The sequence below is a fragment of the Pipistrellus kuhlii genome, unplaced genomic scaffold (genome assembly GCF_014108245.1).
Source record: "Pipistrellus kuhlii isolate mPipKuh1 unplaced genomic scaffold, mPipKuh1.p scaffold_m20_p_2, whole genome shotgun sequence".
Taxonomy (NCBI): Eukaryota; Metazoa; Chordata; class Mammalia; order Chiroptera; family Vespertilionidae; genus Pipistrellus; species Pipistrellus kuhlii.
Genome location: NW_023425515.1, coordinates 99,164,104 through 99,180,414, shown reverse-complemented (window position 1 = coordinate 99,180,414; position 16,311 = coordinate 99,164,104). Strand labels below are relative to the sequence as shown.

At 41.4% G+C, this 16,311-nt stretch overlaps 1 pseudogene; it reads right to left on the bottom strand.

The window, feature by feature from the left end:
* Positions 1-14,518: 14,518 nt before the first annotated feature.
* On the bottom strand, positions 14,519-15,450 carry LOC118722368 (annotated as a pseudogene).
* Positions 15,451-16,311: the final 861 nt, after the last annotated feature.

The following is a 16,311-nucleotide window of genomic DNA, read 5'->3' as shown; positions in this document are numbered from 1 at the left end:
TTATCTCTGACTCTTCTATTATAGAGAAATAGCAAATAGCAATATTAAATTATTTCCTCTAATTAATCCCCTTTTATTATGCACAAATTTCATGCACCACGCCACTAGTTTATTAATAAAATCATGTGTTATTTTCATATACATTTTACTCATTTCCTTTCATCTCGCACACTTCTATTGTAGAGAAAGAGCAAATAGCAATATTAAAATATTTCCTCTAATTAATTCCCTTTTATTGTGTATGAATTTTGTGCACCAGGCCACTAGTCCTATATAATAACGATATAATATGCAAATGACTGTTACACCATGAAGCATAATGACTGGGTCACAGATCAGCAGGAGGGTGGGGCAGCTAGCTACAAGCAGGTGGCAGAGAGCTACAGGAGGGGGTAGAGCAGCAAGCTATGATGGGGGAGGGAGCTAGAGGAGGTTGGGGCAGCAGTCAGAGAGTGGAAGTGATCTACTGGCTACAAGCAAGCGTTGGAGAGCTACAAGAGTGGTCAAGATAGCAAGCTATGAGGGGGTGGGGACTGAGGGGAGGGGGGCAGGGGGGCTACAGGAGGGTGGGACAGTGGGCAGAGAGCTACTGTAGGGTGGCAGTGAGCTACTGGCACACGGATTCTTGTACATGGCTACTAGTAGTACATGATTATATAAAAAACATTTCAAATTATGCCTTTCTCTCTTGAATCCTCACTCTGGTGGGAAATCAGTTGCCCTGTCCTGAAGACACTCAAGCAGTCATGTGGAGGTTATGTGACAAATAATTGAGGCTTCTTTCCAAAAGCCAGCAGCAACTTTTGCCATGGGAGTGAGGCCTTTGGCCACCATAGTCTCAGTTTAAGTCTTGACTGCAGCTTAATGAGGGACAGGGACATGCAATGAAGCCACTCTCAAATTCCTGATCCACAGAAATCAGGAGAATTAAATTATATCATATGTTTCATCTCAAATTTTTCAATAATTTTTTATGTAGCAATAGATAATTTAAACTAAAACTATCTGAACAGACAAAAAGAAGTTTGTAGCCATCTATACCCTTAAGCACACTTTTTTCCTACCAGAGTAGAGTCCTTGCTTAATGATAATGGCTCTAGAATATCCGAGTTTTGCTGTCCTGGTCTCAGCACATATACCATATTTTCTGGCGTATAAGACAACCCCCTAATTTTACAGTTAAATAATAGGTTTAGGCCTATATTCGCTGTATAAGACTACCCCCCACTTCTGAGGCAACACCAGTTCTTTTTTTAATAGACCTCCTCTCTGACTCTGGCCAATCTGAGCAGGCTTTTTTTCATTTCAAGAGGCCCGGTGCACTAAATTCAAGCATGGGTAGGGTCCCCAGGCCTGGCCGGTGATCAGGAATTATTGGGGCCTTCAGGCTGCCAGCCAGAGCCTTCCTTCCAGCTGCTGGCTACTGGCAGGGGCCTTCCTTCCCCCAGCTGCCAGCTCTGGACTAGGGCCTTCCTTCATTCCGCACCGCCCCTGGTGATCAGCTCACATCATAGTGAGTGATCGAACTCTGGTCTCCTGCTAGAATTCCTGAGGGGACACTTTGCATATTATCTATCTATCTATCTATCTATCTATCTATCTATCTATCTATCTATCTGGCTAGCTAGCTAGCTTCCTAGGCCCTAATACCTAAATCCAGAGATGGATGTGATGGTGGCAACAAGAGCAGCAGTACCTACAAATCCTCTGTTCTGAGTCAGTGGTCACTTAAGGGCCCCCAAACAGGATCAATGATGGAGGGCAAAATAATGGGATTCACTGAGCTATCTGCTAGATGCTATCAAAGATACAGAAATAAGAAAACTTTGACTTGAGATCTTCCAATTAGAGCATATAGGTAAAGTGAAAATAGTGGTCTCTTGTGTAATCCATTCCAGAGTTAGGCTTAAGTAGACCCTAACAGGAACAAGATTATCGTACTGGTTCTCCATCCTGGTTGAACATTGTATAGACCTAAGCAAATTTACAAACTACTGCTGCCTGTGTCTCACTCCCAGCAATTCTTACTGAATTGTTCAGGGCTGTGACCTGAATGTCAGCATTTCTTAAAGTTTCCCAGACAATTCTGATATGCAGCAAAGATTGGGAATCACTAAGGGGCTTTCTGGAAAAGAGAGATGTTATCCAGTCACAGACAATCATCAAAGGCTTCCCAGAGGAAATGGTGTTTTGGATGGAATGTTGGGGAAAAACACTTGAGGGACAAGGAAAAGAGGAACAAGCTGTGGTGTTTATGGAAGTGGAACCTTAGGGCCTGAGGGTGGTATTAGGTTTGCTGGGGCCATAAGGAACACATGGGATAAAAAGTAATTAGAAGGTGACAGAAATGGTGCTGTCATTTGTGATCTAATTCTCATTCCCCAGCTATAGTTATATGATTTGCAGATACCACTGTCCAGCTAGAAAAGCACTAACTTGAAAAACCTTTGAATCATTAAGTTGTAAATCCCCATCAAATGCAGCACATTTGGGAGCCAGAGCTGCCTGAACAAAAGGAGAGAAAAAAATATCTGCTCCCTTATAGCCTCTGTGGCCTTGAACATTATTCACCAAAGCACTCCAATTATACCCTTTTCATAACAATAATACTGAGAGTAACTGTATCAGAATTTGGCCCAACTCTGGCTGGTCAACCTTGGCTACAGGCCTCCAAGCACACTTCTTTTTTAGGTGAAACCTTCCACCAAGAACTACCCCTGTTTCCAACTCTCCTCACCAGATGTAAATGAAGAGATGGCTATTGCTGCAGTCAGGGATTACCAACTCAGTCAGTGCAGGTGGCCTCCCTAGACGACCTGCAGACCTTCTGTTCTATTCTCTATTTAGAAAGGACACCCTCCTGACAGCCATCTTAGTCACAAAACAGATGTCCAGAGAATTGCTTCTCAAACTTCACTGGACATTTGAATGTGCTGAGGGTCTCTTTAAAACGCAGATGCAGATTCTGAAGGTCTGTGGTGGGACCTGAGGTCCTTCATTTCTAGCCAATTCCACGGGTCTGCTGACAACTTCAGAGATAAAGTAGCAAAACCATTTGATTTTGTCATGTAATATTCACTGTGGTTTTTACAAAAATCCTTATATGTAATGTTTCCCCGAAAATAAGACATCCTCTGAAAATAAGACCTAGTGCATGGAAAGATAAGACATCCCCTGAAAATAAGACCTAGCGCAACTTTGGGAGAAAAAATTAATATAAGACACTGTCTTATTTTTGGTGAAACAGGGCATATATATATATATATATATATATATATATATATATATATATATTGTTTCTTACAATTGTGACATCACACTTCATAAAATTGGTCAATAAATCAAAAGTTGTTCATTGGAACAAAAAAGATAGAGATGGAAATATCGATAGTACTGCAAATACTGTAATTTCAAGTAATGCACTTTTAGGCAGAAAACCAGGTTCTGATGAGAACATGGGGTGTAGTTCTGATAGCCAGGCAGGTGAGTCCACAGGGATGACAATCACAGGAAGGGAAAGTATCTGAAATTCCGCCATCACCAGTACACCCCTCTCAGGACATCATCTGTTAGAAAATGTGTCAGAGGAGTGCATCACACTTTACCTTAATCTCCAGAGTGAGGAGGGGATCTTCTTTTACCTTTTGTGATAAGACATTTGATTTTTTTTTTCTAGTATAGTACAAAATAACACTTTTCAGTACAAAATTGTCAAATTCAGCCCAAAATTGGAAAGGAGTCATAATTATGCCACAGAAACATCATTCAGAGTTGCATCTCTAATAGCAAAAATGGGCCAAATTCTACTGCTGACAAAGCTTTAAGTCAATCTAATTATAAATGTCATGTCTAGAGGAGAAACAAGAGTGAGCTTCAGGACATGGTTCTCACAGTAGAAGCCTTTGTTAGTCACATGTTTGCTGGTTGGCATTTAATGTTTCAGTTGCACAATGAATAGAGTGCAAGTTGGTTTTTGGCTTGTGTGAGATAAAGTAAAACACCCTGTAACTTTTTTTAATGTTTGCATATTTTTAAATTTTAATTTATATATGTTTTTATTTTTTTCCAATTTTTATTAAGGTATTATATGTGTACATATCTTACCATTGCCACCACCTTCCCACTCCCATACATGCCCTCCCTCCCCAGAGTTTTTTGTACATTGGTTTTGCTTATATGCATGCATACAAGTCCTTCAGTTGATCTCTTATCACCCCCATTTCTCCCTACCCTCTATCTATAAGGTTCTCCCTCCTCCCAACTGGTGGGTGGAGTTATGACATTACTTGCATCTGTCACAGAGACATCTCCAAGACATTGAGCCATCAATCAGCGCATGCTAAAGTGTCCTGTAGCCCACCCCTTCCTGTTCTGCCCTGGGTCCAACCCTCTCCTGATCCTCCCCTTAAAAAGACCCCCAGACCAGCCACGTGCTGCTGGTCCTCCATGTACAGATGGCAGCCTGGCTGGGTCCAAACCCCTCCCAACTCCTTCAATTTTAATTTCTCTACCTCCGTAATGAGTCCCGCACATTACTGGGGAATAAACTTTACTTTAAAACTTCTTGGTGGTAGTTTCCTGTGCCTCAAACCTTACACCCTCCTCGCTGTAATGTGACAGTCTGTTTGTTGCTTTACTGTCTCTGTATCTATCTGTACATCAGTTTATAATATTCTTTATAAACATTATAAAAAATAATGGAGACTTTATTATCCATAAATGTGTGAGATAATGTGTAATTCCAGGTGTTTTTCTTTCATTGACTGGCTTATTTCACTCAGCATAATGTTCTCCAATTCCATCCAGGTTGCTGCAAATGATAAGAATTCCTTTTTTTTAATGGCAGCATAGTATTCCATTGTGTAGATGTACCATAGTTTTTGGATCCAATCATCTACTGACAGGCACCTAGGCTGTTTACAAATCCTAGCTATTGTAAATTGTGCTGCTATGAACATAGGGGTGGATATTTCCTATCTGATTGGTGTTTCTGGTTTCTTAGGATATATTCCTAGGAGTGGGATTATTGGGTCTAATGGGAGTTCCATTTTCAGTTTTTTGAGGAAATTCTATACTGTTCTCCACAGTGGTTGCACCAGTCTGCATTCCTACCAGCAGTGCATGAGGGTTCCTTTTTCTCTGCAACCTGGCCAACACTTGTCATTTGTTGATTTGTTGATGTTAGACGTTCGGACAGGTGTGAGATGGTACTGCATTGTTGTTTTGTTTTGATTTGCATCTCTCAGATAGTGACTTTGAGCATGTTTTCATGTGCCTCTTGGCTTCCTTCTGTCTTCTTTTGAGAAGATTCTATTTAGGTCCACTGCCCATTTTTTAATTGGATCATATATTTAGTTATATAAGCTGTCTGTAGATGTTGGAGATTAAACCTTTATCAGTGATAACATTTGCAAATATGTTCTCCCATACAGTGGGCTTTCTTGTTGTTTTGTTTATGGTTGTTTTTTGTTGTTGTTGTGTTGTAAAAAAGCTTTTTATTTTGATGTAGTCCCATTTGTTTTTTTCTCTTTAGCCTCCATTGCTCTAGGGGTAGTATCAGTGAAGAAGTTCTTTTGGCATATGTCAGATACTTTGCTACCTGTGGATGCCTCTAGTATTTTTATGGTTTCCCATCTTATGTTTAAGTGCTGTATCCATTTTCAGTTTATTTTGGTGTATCGTGTAAGTTTGTGATCTAGTTTCATTTTTTTTTTTGCAACTATCTGTCCAATTTTCCCAACACCATTTATTGAAGAGACTGTCTTGACTCCATTGTATGTTCATACCTCCTTTGTCAAATAGTAATTGAGTATAGAGGTTTGGGTCGATATCCTGATTCTCTATTCTATTCCATTGATCTATATGTCTGTTCTTGTGCCACTACCAGGTTGTTTTGAGAACAGTGGCTTTGTAATATAGCTTGAAATCTGGTATTGAGATCCCTCCTACTTTATTCTTCTTTCTAAGGATTGCTGTGGCTATTCAGGGTCTTTTTTTTTTGTTGTTGTTGTTGTTCCAGATGAATTTTTGGAGACTTCTTTCTAGGTCAGTGAAATATGCCTTTGGTATGTTAATGGGGAGTTCATTGAACCTATAAATTGCTTTGGGAAGTATGGACATTTTGATTATGTTGATTCTACCAATCCATGAACATGGTATGTTATCCATCCGTTTACATCTTCCTCTATCTCTTTTTAAGTGTTCTGTAGTTTTCCGAGTATAGGTCTTTTACCTCCTTAGTTAAGTTTATTCCCAGGTATCTTAGTTTTGTTTTGTTTTTTTTGTGTGTGTGCAATGGTAAATGGGGTTGCTTTTTTAGTCTCTGTTTCTGTAGGTTCACTGTTGGTGTATAGAAATGCCATAGATTTCTTGGCGTTAATTTGGTATCCTGCTACATTGCCGAATTCATTTATTGAGTCTATCAGTTTTTTTATGGAGTCTTTTGGGCTTTTTATGTACAGTATCATGTCATCTGCAAATAAGGACAACTTTACTTCTTTTCTAATTTGGATGCCTTTTATTTTTTCTTATTGTCTAATTGAAATGGCTAGTACTTCCAGTACTATGTCAAACAGGAGTGGCAAGAGTGGGCATCCCTGTCTTGTTCCTCTTCTTAGAACTGTTCCAGATGTTAGACAAGAAATGTAACTTTCCTGTGTCTGCTTTCCTCATAGTGCAATGGAGGAAATAATCTTAGAAAGGTTGTAAAGGTCTAGCAAGATATAGAATGCCTCTTACCCATGGTTTCACTTTCCAAGATTTTTTTTTCCCACCATCAACCTTGGTCAGAAAATATTAAATGGAAATTCCAGAAATAAAAAATCTATAGGTTTTCAATTGGCACCATTCTAAGTAACATGATGAAATCTTTTGACATCCCATTCCATCCTGTCCTGAATATGAATTATTCTTTGTTCAGGATATCCATGTTGGATACACTCCCCACCTGTTAGTCACTCCTATTAGTCACTTAGTAGACATCCGGGTTATCAGATCAACTGTAATTTCATTATGGTGCTTGTGTTTAAATCACCATTATTTTACTTAACAATGGCTCCAAAGAACAAGTTGGCAATTTGGATATTTCAGAAAGAATCTCTAATGTGCTTTCATTAGGGAAATGATGGATGTATAGGAAAAATAGTCTATGCAGGTTTCACTGGGGGCCTTGAGACATATCCCAAAGATTAAGGGCTATGTATAACACTTGAAAATGCTTTGAAAGCTTGAGAATCTTAAACTTGAAGTTTGTAAGGGAGAGGAAAAGAAGAAAAAATATTTTTCCTGGTATTGAATTTTCAGGTTGTATTCAGTACCCTGGTAGAGTTATAAAGGAACTAGGACACATATTTCCTGTCCTGGAGAGTTTTAGATAGAGTTTGAAGGATGTACGTAAAATGCAAAAAATTTATTCTTGAAATCCATCTGAAGATTTTTGTTTTTGTTTTTTCATTTCTGAAGATTTTAAGGCCAAACTTTTGTCCTTAATTTTTCCTTCTTTAAACACTTAACTTCCTTCTTTTAATGATATATAGACCATATTTCTGTTAAGTGAATAATTCAGATAATGGAAAGTTCTGTGGCTCATCAGCCTCTCTCTCTGTTTGGCTGGAGTAACCCTACAGCTCCACAGTAGCTTAGTCTAAATATCCATGATACCAGATAATTGAAGCATTTTCTTTAGCTTCTTCTTTTTCCTATCTGATATACCATGTAATTTTTGTTTTGCATTTGAAAAACCTTATTGAACATGTTTCTTTTTTAATTTTTTAAAATAAATTTTTATTGTTCAGATTATTACAGGTGTTCTTCTTTTTTTCTCCCATGGCTCCGCTCCACCTGATTCCCCACCCCATGTCCTTTGCCACTGTCTTAATCCATAGGTGTAAGATTTTTGTCCAATCTCTTCCCACACTCCTCATACCCCCTTCCCCTTGAGAATTGTCAGTCCACTCCCTTACTATGTCCCTGATTCTATTATATTCATCAGTCAATTCTGTTCATCATATTATTTATTCACTTGATTTTTAGATTCACTTGTTGGTAGGTATGTATTTGATATCATTTTGTTGTTCATAATTTTCATCTTTATATATTTCTTCTTCTTCCTCTTCTTAAAGAAAACCCTTCAGCATTTCATGTAATCTTGGTTTGGTGGTAATGAACTCCTTTAGCTTTTTCTTGTCTGTGAAGCTCTTTATCTGACCTTCAATTTTGAATGATAGCTTTGCTGGGTAGAATACTCTTGGTTGTATTATAGGTTCTTGCTGTTCATCACTTTGAATATTTCTTGCCACTACTGTCTGCCCTGTATAGTTTCTGTTGAGAAACCAGTTGACAGTTGTATGGGTACTTCCTTATAGGTAACTGTTTTTCTCTTGCTGCTTTTAAGATTCTCTCTTTGTCTTTTGCCCTTGGCATTTTAATTATGATGTGTCTTCTTGTTGTCCTCTTTGGACTCCTCTTGTTTGGGGTTCTGTGTGTTTTCTGAACTTGTAAGTCTATTTCTTTCACCAGGTAGGGAAAGTTTTCTGCCAGTATTTCTTCTAATAGGTTTTCAATATTTTGCTCTCTCTTTTCTTCTGGCACCCCAATAATTTGGATGTTGGTATGCTTAATGTTGTCTCAGAGGCTTCTTAAACTATCTTCATATTTTTAGACTCTTTTTTGTTTTTCTGGTTGGGTGTGTTTTGTTTCCTCATATTTCAGATCTTTGGTTTGATTCTTGGGGTATGCTGATCTACAGTTGAGTTTCTGTATATTCTTTATTTCAGACAGTATATGATTAATTTTGACTAGTCTTTTTCCATTTTTTTTTTTTTGGCATTCTCATTAAGTTTCTTGAAGGTCTCACTAAACTCCTTAAAGATCTCATCAAGTTTCTCAGCGGTTTTAGCAGATTCTTGAGTAACCTTATTAATGTGGTTTTGAGCTCTGTGTCGTCCAGTAGTTTGCTTTCCTCCATTACTTTCATTCGTGACATGTTTCTTTTTCTGTGAATTTTGGCTGCTTCCCTGTGTTGATAGAGTGGCCTTGTGTGGTAGGTGATATATAGGGGCCAGTAGCTCAGCCTCCCTAATCACCTGAGGTGGATGCTCTTCCCTTTGTGGACTGAGTGCAAAGTCTTGGTGTAGTTAAGCCTTGATTCCTTTGGTACACTGGGAGGAATTGACCTCCAGGCCAATTGGCTGTGAGGACCTGCTGACCCGCTGTGTTTATAATGGAAGAACTGCTGCCCTGGAGACATGCTTATGGTACAGGACTTGTTTCAGTAGGGCTTTGGTGCTCACTGAGTCTGCCTCTTGAATGTGTCACTTATGGATGTGAGGAGTTGAAATCTGGTGTCTCACACTGACCACTAGGTACCCTGGCTTCTGGATTTCCAATGGGATGCAGGTCAGCTACTCTCTGAGACCACCCAGCAAGAGCTACAGCAAGAACTACAGTTTTCTCCTCTTTGTTTGGGGTTTGGAGGTTTTGGAGCTGTCTCCCTGGAACTTCAGTTTATTTGATTACAACGTTATAGGGCATACCATTCATATGCAAAAGCTGCTGTGTTGCACTTGGGAGGGTATGTAGATTGTGTGGGGCAGAGTGCCAGGGTGTCACTAGGCTAGGGCATGGCAAACAGCAATGGCTGCCAGTCAGCCATCTCTGTGTCTCCGACCTTGTCCCTGATCCCTGCACCCCAGTGCAGTAAACAATTATTCCTGCATGCAGCTCTGTAAGCAAGCCACCTTCACTTTATGACCCATTGGCAGACAGTCCAGCTTCTCTCCATAGGAGTTTGGGTCCCCTGCATCTTCCCAGAAACTGGATTTCAGAGTAATCAGGAGCTTGTTTCCTTTCATGTTGAACAAAGCAACACCCACCCACAGCCCAGATGGCACCCCTCTACTCCTCAGTTTTTCAGCATTTGTGCACATCTCAATGCTCTTTCCTCTTTCCTTCTAGTTGTAGAACTTCCATTCAGCCAGATTTCCCATAATTCTGGGTGATAGACATTTTTTTTTTTTTTTTTACTTGTAGTTTTGAAATTGTTGCGCAAGGCAGCAGTTTAGGTGTTTACCTATTCTGCCATCTTGAATCCTCCTACCAAACATGTTTCTTTGATGCACACTGTTGTAGGTTTTCTTTTGGAAATAGAATCATTTATATTGAGTAATTTGTAAGTGAAAATAATACCAACACATAACAACATATAATTAACACTGTTCTATGGGGAAAATGCATTTTGAGTTCTCATTCAGCTTCTCTGTTCCTGTCTCAATAGTTTGAACTATGAAGTAGCTGTGGCAGTCAGTGGCTCCCACTGACAAAAGGAGTGCCAGTTGAGAGGCAACAGCCGCTGGTGAATTCTTTTGAAGTGCAGAGGACAAGCTTTGGGCTGGGTCATTTTTAGTAGCTCAGAATGGTCTGTTTAAGCAGATTTCCTGTCTCCATTTGTAGATATATGCATAATCAATGCTTGGAAAACAAACCAGTACTTCTTAAACTTTAACAAGATCACCTGGGGATCTTGTTAAAATGCATATTTTGATTCATTATATTGATATTTATGGGATGAAGCCTGGGTGTGTGCATTTCTAAGAAATTCCAAGGTGATGCTGCTAGTGGTGATGGTCTATGAACTGTGTTTTGAGTAGCAAGGACTTTGAAATTATTCAGCCCAATCTGTGGAATACATGATTGTGACTTGGTCAATAGACATAGTTCCTAATTTGAGAACTGATTGTATCACTATACCCCTCTTCTCTTAAAGTCCATACTTTCTGTCAGCTGAGGATCATGGGCTAGAAATATCTTTCTACCACCTATTGATGATCTTTTTCTTCTCTTCCTCCCATCCTGACCCATATCACATATTCCTAGAGAGAACATGTTGTGAGCTATAGTCTTTTTGGATGAGTCTAGTTTTTCTAGCCTTAGAGGCAGTCTGGCTTGTACTTTCTTTAGAACAGGGATTTTGTAGGGCCTTGCATCAGTTGGTGCTTCTTAGATATTTGTTATTATTGATTGGCCTATGATTCTAAATATTTTTGCTAACTGAGAAGAGATTAAGAAATTTCTAAGAATTGGCTACCTTCATCAACCTATTCCTGCTCATAGAAGCAGAGGTTAACAATGCATACTACACTGACTGAATAAACTGATGTGAAGACTGAAGCCCTTATCTGCAAGAGACCAATGAATGGGGCTAGGTATTGGTGTTCAAGCTCTGGTGCATTTAGGTCAGGCTTTCAGCAGTTCCTCTAATGCTGGTTTACCATATATTAGGCCACAGAGACCACAGTTATTCATAGCCTAGTGGCTGGGAAATGCAACAGAGTATGCTGTGGAGGCTGTATGTTCAAAGCCATCAGCATCTGCTCCATGCCACAAGTTTGCTGCTGTGGCTCTGTTCACTCTCTTCACCTCCATTACTTTCCTTTCTGCCTCAATCAGGTGTGCAAGTTGCATTTCTTACTTGCCCACATGATATGTTATTTAGTAATACAAAGTAATGCTTAACATGAACCTGCAAAGTGGACCTCTCCTTGTTGAGTTGTTCACCTTGGAATAAGATTATAGTTGCCCTAGGAAAGGATGGGTTTCATTTAAGTTACAAAACATCAGACATTAGCTGTGTCAAAACAAACTTGTTATTGGCCATGCTTTACATTTGTTAGTATTAAAAAAAATGAATGAGGCTGAAACTGGTTTGGCTCAGTGGTAGAGCATCGGTCTGTGGACTGAGAGGTCCCAGGTTCAATTCCGGTCAAGGGTATGTACATTGGTTGTGGGCATATCCCCGGTAGGGGGTGTGCAAGAGGCAGCTGGTCGATGTTTCTCTTTCCCTTCCTCTCTGTAAAAAATCAATAAAATATATATATTTAAAAATGAATGAGTATATTCAGGAGTTTCTATATAATGATTTCAATCTCATTGATTTGCATTTGATATAATGTCAGGAATAGGAGAGAAAGGGTTTGTTACAATTAGTGAGTGGTAAGTTACATATACATCAAATGTTGGATAATATTCCTGCACTCTTATAAAATTCAGCTGAAGCTCCAAAGTCAACAATGACTGGATGATAATTTCCTAGGAAATTGCTTTTAGACATCATGAACCTATAGCGCCTACCAAAAGGTAGCATGGCCAAACAAGCCTTGATGAAGAGAAATGAATCACATGCCTGGGGAGAAGGCTTTGGTTCCTCCTTCCAAACCTGGAGTGGAGCTTCCGCAGGGCACAAACACATCATAAAAGTACCAATCAGGCCCCCCTTTTCCTTGAATCAACCCTGTAAAAGAGTTGGGTAGAGCTGGAGGAGGTGTGAAAGGGTAGTGGGAGTACAGATCACTGACCACTCCCATGCAGGTCTGGGCTAAGCTGGAGGCAAGGGGATCAGGTTGTTTATAGAGGCTGAGCATGGACTTATATGTTATTGATATTTTGGCTGAGAATGGACAAGGTCTGGGAATGAGTCTTGATTACCACAATGACGTTTGTTCTTAGAACTGACAGTGACTAGAAAGTTTGGGATCTGTCAAATGTGGTCAAGAACTAGAGAAGGAGATATGATAGGGCAGGTCTGAAGGCAGTGGCTATATGAAAACAAAGGTATCTCCTATTCAGACCCTGTTTGATTCAGATCATTCAAGCAACTCTAGGTACACCCATGGGAGTATGTTCTATTAGTGATTGTTGTCAGTCCTGGGTGTCTCAGGGGGAAAAGGGTAAAGAGCTTTTGGACTACATCTTTTTCTATTCCTCAAAAAGTACTATCCTGGTGCTGAAGGACTGGTCTGAGAATAGTTGAAGGCCCTGTGCCAAGATGCATCCCTAGTAGATATTTTCTCATTTGAAACCTATTTCTTTGGATTAGAAAACACTTTTTTATTGTCTTCAAGACTTTTTTTTTTTTTTTTTAATTGAAACATAAGTATTTCCAGGAGATAGCACCTAAGGTAATATTAGTTGGTGACTTTGGGGGATTATCTGATGGAACCTGTGATTAAGTCGGAACAGTTTAGTCTGGCACCTATGAATTGTTCTAAGATTAGTCTTCTGGTCTAGACGCTTCTGAATTCTCCAATCTTATTCCATATATCACTATTACAGCTTTTCTGGATTTCACAGACACTCTTGAATGCACTGCTCATTTTCCCATGGATTCCCATCAAGCTGTCCTCCCCATCACTGCCTTAAAAAGTCTATCTATTGGACTGGGTTCAGATGCCATCTCCTACATAAAATCTTTTTTGAGCCTCCTACTTGATTTCTCTCTCTCTTAATAATCCTTAATGTAGAAACCAGTCCCTACTTAGATAAGATGACATTATACATCAGGAGTTAGAGACAGAAAGTTTTTAGCAAAATGACAGCCAATGAATATTGGACAAACACTGGGGTGAGAGTATGTCATCAGCACTGTCCTTCTCCCATTTTAATAGTTCTAAGGTTTACCCTCTCATAATGAGTATAATGAGATCTCCTTCCCCCTGAGTGTCATCTAGGTCCCCTTCCTCTGCAGATCACAAGGCAATTCTCAGAATGGTTCTCTCATAAACTTCACATGATAAAAAACTGGCTGATGAACACTTCCCTTCTCCCTTCCCTGCAGATTTTTTTTAATTTTGCACATTTTAATGTAGGAAAGTCATTTATGTCAACAAACAAGCAAAATTGTGAGGGCAAACTATAAAAGCTGTGCTTGTGGCACTGGGGCTGTGGGGCATTTGTGGAGCAGGAAGCAGATCAGGTGTGTAGGCTCTAGGGATCTGCCTGTGCTCTAGGGTGCACTTGTCTACCACCTGCATGGGGGTCAGACAAGCTCTAGCCACAGTCAGGCCAGGGCTCACTTGGGCCTTAGTTCTGATGCCATGTTCTGACCCAGAATCCAGCTTGCTCCAGCCTTTTCAGTTACATAAAAATAAAGTCAGAGGCTTAGGTGACACTGGGTGTAGTATCTGCAGGCAGAAGGGTGGAGTCATCTGAGGGTTGGAGATTGCAAGTTGTTTCATCCTAGGGCTCAGTACCTTGGGTCCACATCCTCAGCTTTAGGAGTGCACTCCAGGTGCTAGGCCTGTCCCCTGGGCTTCACGCACTTAAGTGTTGCAGACATCATGCCCTGCCACTGTACCCTGTAGTCCTTGTGGAGGCCAAGGAAAAGTTGGTCTCTGGGCTTCTTATAAAGTTGTTTTATTTAGATTTTAAACAAACCAAAGCGGAGAGAAGAGGTAATGACAAGTTAACCTGTCCACTCATGGGCTGGGAGCCCCAAGTCTCTGGCTCCAGCCAATGGGGTAGTAAACAGTGATGGAGTCTGGGCCCTTAGGCCACCTTTGGCCCTGAGGCCCACCAGGTGCCCAACACCCAGAACAAACATGGGGAAAGGAAAGTGAGACTAAGGAGACAAGGCAAAAGCAGAGCCACCTCCCTGAGGTAGTCTTGGTGTCAGGAGGTGCCTGAGAGCCCACAGAGTCTGGGCCTGGTGAGGTAGTATCTGTGTTTATTTTGCACAGGACATGGTTTAGGACTCCTCGTTACCAGAGTCATCATCATCATTCCCAAAGCCACTGTTAGCTTCAGCCTTGGCATCCTCGTCATAGTCATTGCAAAAGAGGAGTCAAGCTCTCATAGGGCATAGGGCCTTGGTCTCATGCAGTACTCGTCACCTTACATCATCCCACACCACATCTACCATAGTCCCCAAGACCTGCTTGCAGATGTTGTCTGTGTACTCCTGGTCCTTGTCTTTGCCCTCTTTCCACTTCCTGTGCATCACAGACGTCCACGTTAGCCCCGGAGAAGGTGTTGGGTTCCTTGAGGAGGGAGATGAAGCTTGGGATGGTCTTGACATTGTGGGTGGGGTTCCACTGCTCCAAGGGCAGCTAGCTGCTTTGGGGGCTGTCATTGACTTGGGAGTGAAGAATGGAGATGCACACTCCTCCTGTCTCATAGATATTGGGGTGCCACATCTTTTTATTTATTTATTTTTTAAATATATTTTATTGATTTTTTACAGAGAGGAGGAGAGAGGGATAGAGAGCTAGAAACGTCAATGAGAGAGAAACATTGACCAGCTGCCTCTTGCACACCCCCTACCGGGGATGTGCCACAACCAATGTACATGCCCTTGACCGGATTCGAACCTGGGACCTTTCAGTCCGCAGACAGACGCTCTACCACTGAGCCAAACCGGTTTCGGCAGGGTGCCACATCCTGGTCAGGAATCAAAAAGCTAGTGGGAACTAAGGGTAGTCAATGGGAAACTTGAGGCATGCCCTCAGTAGCCGCTCTCATTTTAAGTGTTGGGGAGGGAGAAAAAATGGCCACCTCCCAGTTGTATAGATTGCTCTCATCCACCAGGGTCACCCAGAAGCTTCTGACCGGCTCCTCCTGTAGCCCCTTGAGCTGGAACAACAGCACTTTTTGTGAACTGGATATTAGTGGCCAGGCCATGGGGGGAGTGAAAAAGCCCAGGATGTGGGCTGGGAGGAGGCTGGGTGGGGACTGCCACTGCCTTCTCCTCTGCTTGTGAACCTCCCCCTCTTTCCCCCCCCCCCGGCCCCCCCCCCCCCCACACACACACAAGTGCTCCACTTGCTCTAGCACTGCCGCCTGGCCAGTGCTTCCCTTGTCCTCCCTCCCCCCCACCTGTGCACCAGGTCTCTACGCTATCTAATAAAAGAGTAATATGCAAGTTGACCATCACTCCAACACACAAGATGGCTGCCCCCATGTGGACACAAGATGGCCACCACAAGATGGCCAGCAGGAGGGCAGTTGGGAGGGACCAGGCCTGCAAGGCACTGCAGTTGGCTGGGGAGGGCAGTTAGGGGTGACCAGGCTTATAAGGGGAGTGGTTAGGGGGTGATCAGGCTGGCAGGCAGAAGTGGTTAGGGGCAATTAGGAAGGCAATTAGGAAGGAAGGCAAGCAGTTGGGAGCCAGCAGTTCTGGATTGTGAGAGGGATGTCTGATTGCCCATTTAGGCCCGATACTGCGATTGGGCCTAAACAGCAGTCAGACATCCCTCAAGGGGTCCCAGATTGGAGATGGTGCAGACTGGGCTGAGGGACACCTCCCTCCCAGTGCATAAATTTTGTGCTCTGGGCCTGTAGTTAAAGATATAAAAGTGTTGAATAGAAATTAGAAGAAAATTTTTGTTTGGAAAGGTGGAAGATTTTTATTTTACTTTTTCTTTTATTTTTTATCTTCACTGGGGCCACCAATGGGTTTGACATTTGTCCCCATGGTAGATGCTTGAGTCATGCCTGAAGCATAGAAGGGTAAAGGACTGCTATTGCTTTACTTTGCTGACA